Consider the following 5096-nt stretch of genomic DNA (forward strand, 5'->3'; position numbering starts at 1 on the left):
ATAACTGCATCATGAAGTAACTTTTTGCAGTGTATTTTCTATACGGTAAATTTGTATGAGCGGAGAGAGGGGGCGGAGTTAACTGAATCGAAACATTGTGTCTTCCAGGTTTTAAAAATACCTCAAGAAAATACTTATATTTATCACAAAAATTTGTACTCCATAGTGGTAGTGGTACAATACATCATATGAATGCCTATACTTTACTTTGGAATGGCTAAAATAGCATGATATAGATCCTTTAAAAAGTAGCTAAACTGTAAAACCATTCCATAAATTGAATGGTAAAAATGGCAGCTGAGTTACCAGTTTTATGCTGTAAATTCTATGGTTACACCATAGAAACTAGGGACTGTGCTGGCATTCTTTACACTAAATAATATTACTGTAAAAAGTACAGTTTACAGAATAGGAACAGTAAACCTGTAATAATTTTAGATTATTATTCAATGGTGTAAAAATGTGCATTTTCCATTATCTAACAGCGACATTTACATTCTTAACTGTTAATAGTATTACAGAATTGATCTGTAAAAGTACAGTTTATCTGCTATTAATAACGTAAACATGTAATATTTACGGAGGATTTATGTAAAATATACAGTTCTGTCTTGGATAAATCCAACTTAAATCAATCTAATTTGAACAAAACCTTGGACTCCATACTTTTGAATCTACAGTACATGGTAGAAAGAAAGAAAGAAAGAAAGAAAGAAAGAAAGAAAGAAAGAAAGAAAGAAAGAAAGAAAGAAAGAAAGAAAGAAAGAAAGAAAGAAAGAAAGAAAGAAAGAAAGAAAGAAAGAAAGAAAGAAAGAAAAGGGTCCAGTCAGTGTAATACAAAGAGTTGAAAAGATAGTAAATCTCGAATCTTGAATATTTAAACTTTTTATAATTTGTATAATTGTGTGATATTGGGGGCAACAGAAAAAATGTACCATTAAAAAAAGAGAAAACAAAAGCCTTCTGATTTGTTGTCAACAAAAACAGTGAGGGTCTGTAGAACAAAAATCAAATTTTGGTCTTCTACTACTACTACTACTACTACTACTTACTTCACCTCATAAAATGTTTGATCTTTGAAGCGATTATAGAAGTGAGAGTCATGGTAATATTATATTATCTAAATAAAGGCAACTTTAGCTATTTGTGACCATTGAAATTTCAATGTTGATGTTGATTGTGCAGCTCTAATACTTGAGAACAGATTGACTTCTATAGGATGTTTTTTCCTGCCTGCTCTATGGTTGGTTAGTTGCACCTTTTCACGGCTCAAGGGTGAAGTGGGAGGTCAGAGGTTCTGAAAAATGAGTTCATGCACAAGAAATTAGTGTGTAAAGTGTGTGTCATATGAACACTAACGTTAATGATGGACTGGCACAAAGCAGCCTCTTGCACAGATGGCCTCAATGTAGGATGCCTTCCACTTCCTCATGTTGACATATGTTGTCTTTTCCAGAGCAGGCAGCCAAACCTGTTTAAAAAGGCCAGAATCACAGTGAGACATTCTTAAAATGTCTGTAGTAGATTTCCATTTTAGCCTAATCTAGATCAGCCATTGATATAATTCAGGATTGTGTTTTAGTCCTATGCTGTTTAAGAAACTAATTAAAAGAACTGCATTTACATTACACACATTAACTAGGTGAGTCTAATAAAACGCAAAAGAAAATGGAACAAATAAAACTATTAATTATTCCAAATATAGGACAATTTTCGTAGCCAAATAGTAGGATCAGCTCCAGGCAAAATCTTGTTCAGGATCATTACTGGAAAGGTCCACATTAAATTTAATTAAAATGGTTCTATAGGCTTTCATAAAAAAGTGAGCGTTTTAAAACATGGTCTCTATTATTCAAAGACTGAAACAAACCCAAAAGGAAATGTTGTTCTGCTGCTGAAGAAGAAACTGGAGCTAGAAAAAAATAACAATTTGTCAATTGATCAAGTGTATTAGCCTTTTTGTACAAAAGCTCTTCTCAGGGTCACCATGAGTCAGTGCTGGCCCTGCCTTTTGATATACAAGCTGCATGCTCTTTGAACTGGCCAAAACTCATTTAAAGTGAAAAAAACCAATAGATTGTGGAGATGAACAAAAACAAAAATATAATGTCACTATTTACATACATTTTAGGACGTTTGAGTGAACATGCCAAAAGGTTAATAAACACTTTCACAAAAGGTGCATGGGTTCATTTATAATTTGTCATTTAAGCTGAAATGATGTAATACTTTCATTTACAGTGTTGTTGCATAAAAGCAATATGTTACATTTCCAAACTTTAGCCAAATGGTGGATTCACCTTTTACCCCGTGGCTCCTTTGACCCCACTCTGCCCTAAACGAGTTCGGCCCATTCTTTAATGTAGTGATACACAATACTGATGACTTTGTCCCTGTCCTTGATCGCCTTCAGTAACAGGTTGACGACTCCCGGGCGAATAGCCAGTTTTCCATTCGTTATGGCGGGACTCAGTGAGTGGTGTGAGACTTACCCCTCTCCCCGCTCCCCACTCCCGGCACGTCCCGGTCAGATCAGGCTCTGGCTCGGCTTTGGCTGCGCGCAGTGGCGCAGCTGCGACTCACTCTTACACAAGAACTCTTGGAAACAAAACACACACGATTGAACGGAGCACTGTGCATCTCTAATTAGTCCAGTGACACGGAAAGACCACAAAGTAACAAGCATCTGCTTTTCTCCCCTTTCCTGCATGTCAACATTAATGGCTTTTTGAACACCGGAAGTCCAATTTTGCTGCAGCCATCTGTCTACCAGAGGAACACAATAAGCTACACGAGCTACTTTCAACAGGGACTTACAGACAACAGACTAAACAGACAAGACTAATCACTGACACTGACCCACTCATAGACACTTCAGTGGTCCCAAGTTTGAGACCCATATGTTTGGCTATGTCAGTGCAAAAAGAAACTTCTGGCCTCATAATAGGATAAGCCATTCTTCATTTAGTATGACATTTCCAAATAATGTTGTCATATTTTCCAATTTTGCTCAGCTGTACTTTCTGTTTCCTTTATAAACCAAGCAGTAGCTGCACATTTGTCACTGCTGGAACAGAATCCCCCTTTAAAATATTAAATATTCAGTGTTTTGCTACATGAAATATTCACTGGCATCCATTTAAGAGCTGAAACAGTGGTCAGATCCGGGAGCAGCAGAGTGCATAAATGGATAGATGCCCTCTCCCCGCATCTCTCTCTTTTTTCTTGCTTGCTATTTTCCCCTCTCCCTTCTTTTCGCCCCTGAAGCCACTGGGCCACAGAGTGCCTTCATATCAATGGTGCTGTGAGTTAATGTTCCCCAAGGCACAGGCCAGTTTTCAGTTCAGGCCTCTCCATCCATTACTCCAACTATAGGCCCTTACACCCGAGGTATCCTGCGCAGTTTACCCCCGCGTTTGTTGCCGCACTTACACAGATACTCAGTCAGCCATGAGCACACAGAAAACCTCATGCACTCTTGGTTTTTGAAGTGATAGACTGAATCCATTTTTAATTTAATTTAGATTACATCTTCATATTTGCTGACAATCATTACACAAGGTATTTACAGTCATTATGAAATATTACAATTGGAATTTACAGAAACTTTGTACAAAATATTATGCCTGACGTTAATTCCTGGATCTCAAGGTCAAGTGGTTTCGTTGATCCTTTATAGTCGCTGTTGTCTGGAAGTGCTTCAGCAAAGTATTTTCGAGTCTGTTAAAAACAAATAAAAGTCCCAAAACATTACAGTCTGCAAAGTTGTGAATAATTTTTTCCATTTTTCTTTTTCAGTTTGTGTGGAGCATTTTGGAACTGCAACTTTCAACTGCAAAAAACAACAGACCCATTTAAATAGGATAAATTCATAATATTTACACATAAAGTGAATATTGTTTTTATAAAAATGAATCATCTTTTTTTTTCTTTAAACATGATTAATGTTTTTTCTTTTTTTTATCTACATTTTTCAAACAAAAACCAAGTCACAGTAAAACGCATCATACTATCATTCATTTCTACTGTTGATGATTGTGGATTGCCATATTTATGCAGCAATAATAATGATTTAAAAAAAAAAAAAACTTTAAAGCCATCCTTTGCCTCTTCACACAATGGCAGAAGGTCATGGAAGAGTTTAAGGTTTTCTTAAAAAAAATAATAAAAAAAATAATAATGTGATGAGATGGTTTCTGTCAGCACAAGCAAAAAAAGCATGAAAACAAAGTTGGCCAAAGCGTCAGTGTCCACAGTTTCACTCTTGGTCCCTCCCAATAGCAAGGAAAGCTTTTAAAAACTTTTAAAAGCCGTGGCAGCATAAAAGCCATATAGGATTGTCCAGTGAGAAAATACCCCCCCCACCCTGTTGTTATCCAGCGTTGTTCCTTTGTCTCCACGCCGGCTGTTTGGTCCATTTGGTCCATGCTTAAAGCCATAATAGCTACTAAAAAAGTAACTGGCACATTATAGCCTGACAGAAAAAAGTACGTAGAATAAACAAAAAAGGCTTCGCACTCATCTTTTTACCATGGTTGAGATGCAAATGAAAATCAAACATAAGCATGCTTTTTAAAGGATGTTTTCGATTTACAGTAATCATAGGAAAATAGACTATCAAGGATGGCTCTTTTAAATCATTGATAAAGCTTTCCTGGATGCAGACAGCTCGGCTACGAAGTAAATAGATACGGAACAAAACAAATCTCCAAAGTATAAGCAAACACAAGCATAAATATTTTTGATCCACAGAGAGTAAGCTATAAATGACAAATATTAGTGATAGACTGAAATTTCTGAACAGGCACCGTTTCTGTTCCTCTTGAAACTCTTCTTTTTGTGTGATTTCAGTCAACGTATGGTGTTTCCCCACATCCTGAAAGAGTCACCGCCGACTTTGTGTTGGGCGCTGCTGGAGTCCATCCAAAAAAAGTCTCATTGTTTTTTTGTTTTGTTTTGTTTTCTTTAAAAGAACCAGCAAAAAAGTTGGTGCACTGTTTAGTTTTTTTTTTTTTTAATTCTCATTCTCTCACACACCACGCTCTCCTCCCTGAAGTGTGCCCCATCCCGTGTCCCCCCCCCCCCCCCACCCCCAT

The sequence above is a fragment of the Gobius niger genome (genome assembly GCF_951799975.1).
Source record: "Gobius niger genome assembly, chromosome: 5".
Lineage (NCBI taxonomy): Eukaryota > Metazoa > Chordata > Actinopteri > Gobiiformes > Gobiidae > Gobius > Gobius niger.